The sequence below is a fragment of the Macaca thibetana genome, chromosome 1 (genome assembly GCF_024542745.1).
Source record: "Macaca thibetana thibetana isolate TM-01 chromosome 1, ASM2454274v1, whole genome shotgun sequence".
NCBI classification, from domain to species: domain Eukaryota; kingdom Metazoa; phylum Chordata; class Mammalia; order Primates; family Cercopithecidae; genus Macaca; species Macaca thibetana.
In genome coordinates this window covers 25,431,002-25,440,515 of record NC_065578.1, presented here as the reverse complement: position 1 = coordinate 25,440,515, position 9,514 = coordinate 25,431,002, and the positions used below count along the sequence as shown (strand labels likewise).

The following is a 9,514-nucleotide window of genomic DNA, read 5'->3' as shown; positions in this document are numbered from 1 at the left end:
GCGCCGCCGCGCCCATTGGCTACCTGCGCGGGGGCGGAGCCGGAGAAGCCCCGCCCCAGCCCCCGCGGCGCGGCATTCCCAGCGCGGACCCCCGCCCCCGCCGCGCCCCGAGGGCCGGCCGGGTCCCCGCCGCAAGCCCCCGGCCCGCGCTTGGCTCAGCCCGAGAGGCCCTGCTGGCTTCTTCCCTCCCAGCGGTGTTCCCCTGGACACACCACACCAGGGCCACCGTTCTCCCCCGCTCAGCTCATTTGGAATCCCAGCCCAGATGTTCCTTCTCCTTCCAAGGGGAGGAAAGCACCCTGTCCCCACCCCCCGCACACACATTCACACTGGGTTCCTGGGCCTGATCTGGGCTAAGGCTTGGAAGGAGCCTGGGACCTGCTCCCCTTAGGCCCTCAACTCACCAGGCCCTAGAGATCCCCTGTCCTCTACTAATTTCTACCCCGCACTGAAGCTAACACTGTGATCTCCGGGCGATCTCAGTGCCCCAGGCCCAGATAGGCATCAGCAGTTGTTACCACAATCAGGACCCACAGCGCCACCATAGAGTGATTGATTGTTTGATCGACTGATTTTACATAATGTATATAAATATTACATCCATAAATATATATATACATATATAGGTATGTATGTGTGTATATAGTGAGAGAGAGACATGAAGTTTCGCTGTTACCTGGGCTGGTCTCTGACTCCTGGGCTCAAGCGATCCTCCTGCCTCGGCCTCCCAAAGTGCTGGGATTACAGGAGTGAGCTACTGCGCCCCGCCAAGAGTGATTTCTTAATATGCGTTTTTGCAATCTGTGCTCTGCCCTTTGAAGGGAGTCCTTTCAGGCCAGGTCTCCCTGGAGTCACCTGCAGCCCCAGCTCTGGACTGGTTTAGGTTTGCGACTCTCTGAGGAGGGACCAGGCTCCCAGGATGAACTGTGGCTTGGTGAGACTCAGAGTGAAAGGCCAGGAAACTGGTTCCCCCAGAGAGATTCAGCCTGCACCCGAAGAGCCTTAGGGGTCTGGGTGTGGTGAGATGTATTCACGTGTGAGGAGTGAGCTTGCTGGAGGGACAAGCTTGCTGGTTTAGCAGGCAGGAAGACTGGTCAGTTATCTGCAAAGCTGTTGTAAGGCAGGGGGATGGGAAGGAATGTTTATCAAAAGCTTCCTGCGAGCCATGTGATTTCCTTGAGTGATTACCACCACCTAGTTTACAAATCATGAAACAGGCTCAGAAAGATGAAGTGACTTACCCAAGGTCACACAAGAAGTTGAGAACAGACTAAGGCTTAAAAAAATCAGTGTCACGCCTGTAATCCGAGCACTTTGGGAGGCCGAGACGGGCGGATCACGAGGTCAGGAGATCGAAACCATCCTGGCTAACATGGTGAAACCCTGTCTCTACTAAAAATACAAAAAATTAGTCAGGCGTGGTGGCGGGCACCTATAGTCCCAGCTACTCGGGAGGCTTAGGCAGGAGAATGGCGTGAACCCAGGAGGCGGAGCTTGCAGTGAACCGAGATAGAGCCACTGCACTCCAGCCTGGGCGACAGAGGGAGACTCCATCTCAAAAAAAAAAAAAATCAAAGTGGATGAGGATTTCTCCAGAATCCACACGCTCCCCCTTTTCCATGGCTTTCCCAGGGTAGGACCTCCGCTGTTGAACTGAATTTTGAGTGGAAAGGACTTTGGAACCCAACAAATCTGGGTTTGACTTCCAGCTCTGCTACCTTCTTAACATTGGGAAACTCATTTTACGGCTCTAAACCTCAATTTCTCCATCTGTAAAATGGGAATTATAATCTCAATCTTTCAGGTATATAGGACAAGATTCATTTTAATTCAATAAATTATTTACATCTATATATTTTTTATTTGTTTTTTAGAGACAGGGTCTCACTCTGTTGCCCAGGCTACAGTGCAGTGGTAAGATCATAGCTCACTGCAGCCTTGAACTTCTGGGCTCAAGTGATCCTCCTATCTCCCACAAGTAGCTAGCATTTCAGGTGTGTGCCACCATGCCCAGCTAATTTTTTTTTATTTTCTTTTGAGATAGAGTCTCGCTCTGTCACCCAAGCTAGAGTGCAGTGGCTCAATCTCAGCTCACTGCAACCTCCACCTCCCAGGTTCAAGCAATTCTCCTGCCTCAGCCTGCCGAGTAGCTGGGACTACAGGTGCATGCCACCACGCTCAGCTAACATTTTGTATTTTCAGTAGAGACGGGGTTTCACTGTATTAGCTGGGATGGTCTCAATCTCCTGACTTCATGGTCCTCCCGCCTTGGCCTCCCAAAGTGCTGGGATTACAAGCGTGAGCCACTGCACCAGGCCCCCAGCTAATTTTCTATATGTTTTGTTTTTGTAGAGATGGAATCTCACTATCTTGCCCAGGCTGGTCTTAAACTCCTGGCCTCAAGCGATCCTCCAGCCTCCCAAAATGCTGGAATTACAGCCACCACACCTGGTTTATTTATGGCTATATATTACACACTAGGCCCTCTTTCTGAGCATGTATTGTAAGCCAAGCCTTCTTTTTATTATTATTATTATTTTGAGATGGAGTCTCACTCTGTCGCCCAGGCTGTAGTGCAGTGCAGTGGCCTGATCTTGGCTCACTGTAACCTCTGCCTCCCGGGTTCAAACAATTCTCCTGCCTCAGCCTCCCAAGTAGCAGGGACTACAGGCATGTGCCACCACACCTGGATAATTTTTGTATAGGCGTGTGCCACCACACCTGGCTAATTTTATGTATATATTTTTTAGTAGAGACAAGGTTTCACCATGTTTGCCAGTATGGTCTCGATCTCCTGACCTCGTGATCTGCTCGCCTCGGCCTCCCAAAGTGCTGGGATTACAGGCATGAGCCACTGCGCCTGACCTATTATTATTATTTTTAAAGATGGAGTCTCGCTATGTTGCCCAGGCTGGAGTGCAGTGGCTATTCATAGAGGCAACCATAGCACATCTCTCCAGTGTACAGATGAGGAAACTGAGGGCAGAGAAAGTAAGCATCCCATTACTTGGGTCCCTCCAAGGCCACAGGACTGTGGCCAGGCACGGTGGCTCACGCCTGCAATCCCAGCCCTTTGGGAGGCCAAGGCGGGTGGATCACCTGAGGTCAGGAGTTCGAGACCAGCCTGGCCAAACGGTGAAATCCTGTCTCTACTAAAAATACAAAAAAAAAAAAAAAAAAAAAAAGCTCGACGTGGTGGCAGGTGCCTGTAATCCTAGCAACTGAGGAGGCTGATGCAGGAGAATCGCTTGAACTTGGGAGGTGGAGGTTTTAGTGAGTTGAGATTGTGCCATTGTACTCCAGCCTTGGTGACAAGAGGGAAACTCCATCTAAAAAAAAAAAAACAAAAAAGCCACAGGACTGAAAAATGGCAGAGCGGAGAGACAACCTGACAGTCTGGCTCCAGAGTGTGTTATTTATTTATTTATTAGACAGAGTTTCACTCTTGTTGCCCAGGCTGGAGTGCAATGGTATGATCTCAGCCCACTGCAGCCTTTACGTCCCGGGTTCAAGCCATTCTCCTGCCTCAGCCTCTCGAGTAGCTGGGATTACAGGTGCCTGCCACCACGTCCAGCTAATTTTTTTGTATTTTCAATAGAGATGGGGTTTCACCATGGTGACCAGGCTGGTCTTGAGCTTCTGACCTCAGGTGATCTGCCCCCATCGACCTCCCAAAATGCTGGGATTACAGGCCTGAGCCACCATGCCCAGCCCAGAGTGTGTTCTTTTGTTCACATAGTCTCCACCTCCCTAATGAGAAAAGGTGACAAAACAGACAGCAGCCTGGACCAGAGATGGAAGCCATTATTCACATCAGTGTGGGGATCATCCAGTTCAGTTACCTGGAAGCAGTTTGTGATGCCCCAGCTCTTGCTGCTCCCAGTTTGAGCTGTTATACTTGAACATATTTTGACTAAAAGTTTATGTGTTGTTTGTCTGAAATTCAAATTTAACTGGGCATCATGTATTTTGATTTGCTAGATCCAGTAATCGTACTCAGGAGTTGAAACAGATCGCACACAGATGCCAGATACCTGACTTGCAGTCAGCCACATTTAAGTTAGGAAGAGAGACACTGAGACCCACAGAAGGAGGGTGAGGGGCTGGGCCAGAGAGGTGGGGTGGATGGCAGGAATAGAGGAAGTGAGGGAAAGCAGGAGTGGTTTTACCTTCAGCTTTCCCCCATCCTGGGCCCCTGACCCTCTTTCTTCTCCCTCTCAAAGTAATCTCCCTGTCAAGTGCATCCTCTCACTTAAGGACTGATTGGTTGTGCTTTCAACCTTTTATGAATAAGATTCACTTCCTGTGTCCCCTCTCCCACGAGTGGGTCATGCTGGTAAGAAGGGAGCCCAAAGGACATCTGGGCTCTACCTGGAGAGCTTCTCCAGGTCATCTTGCCCATCTCTGGGGTAGGCATAGCACTCACTCATCAGAGAGCTGTGCAGAACAAACCGTAATCCACAAGTGCTGATGCTGCTGCAGTTTCAGTGCACACTTTGTTCCACCTCTCTCGCGGCTGCAGCCACACTGGCTTTCCTTCAGTTCTGCCGCAGGGCTTTTGCACTTGTCACTCCTTGTACTTGAAACAGTATTCTGTGTTCTTCAAGCCAGCTCAGCTCTACATCACTTCCTCCAGGACATTTTCCCTCACCTCCATAGTACTCATGCCCATAGCAATCAATACTTTACAGTGCTTCTCAAAGTTGTACTTTCTTACATGTGTTTATGTGACTATTTGATTAACATCTGGCTTTTTTTTTTTTTTTTTTTTTTTTTTGAGACAGAGTTTCGCCCTTGTCCCCCAGGCTGGAGTGCAATGGCACGATCTCGGCTCACTGCCTCCTGAGTTCAAGCGATTCTCCTGCCTCAGCCTCCCGAGTAGCTGGGACTACAGGCATGTGCCACCACGCTTGGCTAAATTTTTGTATTTTTAGTAGAGACAGGGTTTCACCGTGTTAGCCGGGATGGTCTTGATCTCCTGACCTTGTGATCTGCCCGCCTTGGCCTCCCAAAGTGCTGGGATTACAGGCGTTAGCCTCCACACCCGGCCGAGGTTTTTCTATAATGTTCAAGAGCAGAGGTTCTGGAAGGGACCTGCCCTGGGGAGAGGGTCTGTCATCATTATTCTTTCTTGGCCTCTCAGTAAAGGGGGTTCCTGGCTAATGTGTCTTTAACAGGTGGAACAGGGTGAGGAGAATAATCATAATGATAGTTACCTTTAATGAGCTGTTACAAAGTGCCAGAACAGAGCTGAGACTTTAAATAATAATAATCACAAGTGGGGTGCAGTGGCTCATGCCGGTAATTCCAGCACTTTGGGAGGCTGAGCCAAGAGGATTGCCTGAGACCAGGAGTTTGAGGCCAGCCTAGGCAACATAGCAAGATCCCATCTCTACTAAAAATAAAAATATTAGCCAGGCATGGTGGCACGCACTCGTAGTCCTAGCTACTTGGAGGCTGAGGCCAGAGGATAGCTTGAGCCCAGGAGTTTGAGGTTGCAATGAGCTATGATTGAGCCACTGCACTGCAGCCTGGGCAAAAGAGCAAGATCCTGCCTCAAAAAACTTAAAAAAAAAATAGTAACAAACTATGAGTGCTTATTGAGAGAGCACTATGTAGCCTGCCTGGAGCTGAGTGTTTTACAAGTAAGAGATCATCTAATCACCCCAACGATACAATGCCATGAGACAAAAATTATTGTCATCGGCTGGGCGGGGTGGCTCACGCCTGTAATCCCAGCACTTTGGGAGGCCGAGGTAGGCAGACCACGAGGTCAGGAGATCGAGACCATCCTGGCTAACACGGTGAAACCCTGTCTCTACTAAAAATACAAAAAATTAGCCGGGCGTGGTGGTGGACGCCTGTACTCCCAGCTACTCGGGAGGCTGAGGCAGGAGAATGGCATGAACCCAGGAGGTGGAGCTTGCAATGAGCCGAGATTGCACCACTGTACTCCAGCCTGGGCGACAGAGCGAGATTCAGTTTAAAAAAAAAAAAAATTATTGTCCCCATTTGTCCCCATTTTCCAGATGAGAAAACTGAGGCTTAGAGAGGAACAGGATTGCCCATGGTCAGACAGCCAGTAAGTATTGCAGCTGGGCTGGGAACTCACTTCTCTCAGACCTGAAAGCCAGTGCTCTTGATCACTTCACTATGCTAAGTTCAGAAGGGGGTCCAGGAGAGCTCAGTGTGCACACAGTGGGTGGCAGTGATGGAGCCAGGGGGCAGAGTCTCTTGTCTGTCTCATCCCTCATCTGAGGGATGGGAATGGTGTCAGGTGTCATCTTTCTGCTTGAAACCCTCCTGTGCCTCCCCCATCACAGTTCAAACAAAATCCGAAGTCTTGGCCAAGTCTGAGAAGGCCCCCAGGCCCCAGCCCACTCCCTCGGTCACCCTCTCCTACCACTCTGTCCCTAGTTTGCTGCCCTCCTGCCACCAGGTATCTTTGCGGATCACTGGACATGCCCGGTATGCTCCCATCAGGCTCTGCTCCTGCTGTGCCCTCCACCTGGAACGTTCTTTCTCCAGTTCTCAGGGTTCACTCTCTTACTTCATTCACACCTCTGCTCAAATGTCACCTCCTGGAGAGGACTTTGCTTTTCTTATCTAAAATAGTTCCCCTTGGCCAGGCACGGTGGCTCACGCATGTAATCCCAGCACTTTGGGAGGCTGAGGTGGGCGGATCACTTGAGGTCAGAAGTTTGAGACCAGTCTGGCCAACACCGTGAAACCCCGTCTCTACTAAAAATACAAAAATCAGCCGGTCGTGTTGGCGCGCACGCCTGTTATCCCAGCTTCCTGGGAGGCTGAGGCAGGAGAATCACTTGAACCCAGGAGGCGGAGTTTGCAGTGAGCCAAGATTGCGCCATTGCACTGCAGCCTGAGTGACAGAGCGAGACTGTCTGAAAAAAAAAAAAAAAAGCTCTCCATCAGCGATATAACCTATGTTATCTTTTTATTTTTCATGGCAAACCTCTTTACTAGCAGTCCTGTTATATATTTACCTGTTTGTTTCTCCCACTAGAACAAAGCTCCATGAGGCAGCACTTGTCTATTTACTGCTGTTTCTCTGGATACATATGATATACTGTAGGCCCTCAAAATGTACTTGTGAATGGAGCCACACCAACCCTGGCTCTAATCCCAGTCTGGCTACCTCCTAGCTGTGTGACTTTGAGTATTTCAGTTAACCCCTCTGAGCCTCAGTTTGTGCCTTGGAAAACTAGAGGTGGTTATGAGTATTAAGTGAGATCAGGCAATAAAATACCTGTGTAGCACCTGGCACACGATAGGTGCTCCATAGAAATGGTAGGTGACAGCCAGGCGTGGTGGCTCATGCCTATAATCCCAGCACTTTGGGAGGCCGAGGCGGGTGGATCACGAGGTCAGGAGATCGAGACCATCCTGGCTAACACGGTGAAACCCCGTCTCTACTAAAAATACAAAAAATTAGCCAGGTGTGGTGGCGGGCGCCTGTAGTCCCAGCTACTTGGGAGGCTGAGGCAGGAGAATGGTGTGAACCCGGGAGGCGGAGCTTGTGGTGAGCCAAGATCTCACCACTGCACTCCAACCTGGGCAACAGAGTGAGACTCTGTCTCAAAAAAAATAAATAAAAGAAAAAGAAAAAGAAAAAAAGAAATGGTAGGTGACAATCATAGACTTCCTTCTTTTCTCCAAATTCTTCCCCCTGCAAAGAAGTGGGAGAGCCAGAGACTGGGGCCTGGGGTTCACTGAGTGGGTTCTGCACTTGTGTGCAGTGAAGGCATGAGGCCTCAGCCTAGAGGAACTCCCCTGACTGTGATCAGGGACTGGTAGACAATGAAGCCAAAGAGGGAGTGGTTTCAAGCCTGGCCAACATGGTGAAACCCATCTCTACTAAAAATACAAAAATTAGCCAGGCGTGGTGGCACACGCCTGTAGTTCCAGCCACTCGGGAGGCTGAGCAGGAGAATCACTTGAACCCATGAGGTGGAGGTTGCAGTGAGCCGAGATTGTGCCATTGCACTCCAGCCTGGGCCACAGAGTGAGACTGCGTTGCCAAAAAAAAAAAAAGAGGGAGTGGTAGTCCTCCCACTACCCCCTCCCAAGTAGGTGGGATTACAGGCACACGCCACAACGCCTGCCTAATTTTTGTATTTTTTGGTAGAGACAGGGGTCTCGCCATGTTTCCCAGGCTGATCTCGAACTCCTGGACTCAAGTGATCTGCCTGCCTGGGCCTCCCAGAGTGCTGGGATTACAGGCATGAGCCATCTTGCCCGGCCTAATTTTTGAAACAACATATCACCGAATGGGCAAGACGGGTGTTGCTGAAAATGTCAGACTCAAATTTGGATAGCAGCAAGAACAATTTCTTTGAGGGGGAAGTAGATGATGAGGAAAGTGTGATTTTGACATTGGTGCCAGTTAAAGATGATCCAAATATGGAACAAACGGAACCAAGTGTTTCTTCAACTTCTGGTGTCAAACTGGAGAAGCCTATGAAATACAATCAAGGTCATCTACTTCAAACACATGAGAAATTTACAGCTCCACAAAAAGCTAGATGCAAAATACCGGCTCTTCCCTTGCCAACCATTTTGCCTCCCATTAATAAGGTGTGTTGGGACTCTTTGCGGGACTGGTGTTGACAACTCAGTTTGAGTACCAATGGCAAGAAAATCGAAGTTTATCTAAGGGTCCGTAGGCATGCTTGCCCTGAACAACAGCAAGATATACCTGAAGTGTCACAAAGGACCAGATTACAGCGATGTTCGAGGAAACGCAAGGCAGTGACCAAGACAGCAAGGCTTCAGAAAACCTATGAGATGAATGAGAGAGCAGAAGAGACTAATACATTTGAAGTGATAACTTCAGCGAGGGAGCCATGTTGGCATCACGGGCAAGAATTGCTGCAAGGGCTGTTCAGCCTAAGGCTGTGAATTCATGTTCCATTCCTGTTTCTCTTGAGGCCTTTTTGATGCAAGCCTCTGGAGTCAGGTGGTGTGTGGTCCATGGCAGACTTCTCTCGGCAGACACAAAGGGTTGGGTGCGCCTGCAGTTTCATGCAGGTCAGGCCTGGGTGCCTACCACTCACAGGAGGATGATTTCTCTCTTCTTGTCACCTGTCTGCATTTTCCCATCCCCCCCCCCAGGCATAGAAGATAATATGTTATGCCCCGACTGCGCTAAGAGGAATAAGAAGATGATGAAAAGATGAATGACAATAGAGAAGTAGCAGCAACCTGTTTGAATGCAGTGTACTAGAGAAGGAGGGGTGTACTTTCAGACTACGTAACCTATTATGAAGGAATGGAAGAGACAATTTGAATGAATCCTTGTGATCTACAAAACAAGCATCATAGTGATTAGGACTCCACAGTGAAGATGGTTGACTAGTGACACAGCCCCATCTAAAAAGCCCCTTTCTATAAGTCTGAAAACCCTTTAAAATAAAGTCACTGAAATTGGCAAAAAAAAAAAAAAAAGGGAGTGGTCAGAGAGGAAGAGGAGGAACAGAAACATGCAGGTGGGATG

The 9,514-nt window shown here is 49.3% G+C and overlaps 1 pseudogene; it reads left to right on the top strand.

Moving 5' to 3' along the window:
* Positions 1 to 8,313: 8,313 nt before the first annotated feature.
* Positions 8,314 to 9,215, top strand: LOC126957929 (developmental pluripotency-associated protein 2-like; annotated as a pseudogene).
* Positions 9,216 to 9,514: the final 299 nt, after the last annotated feature.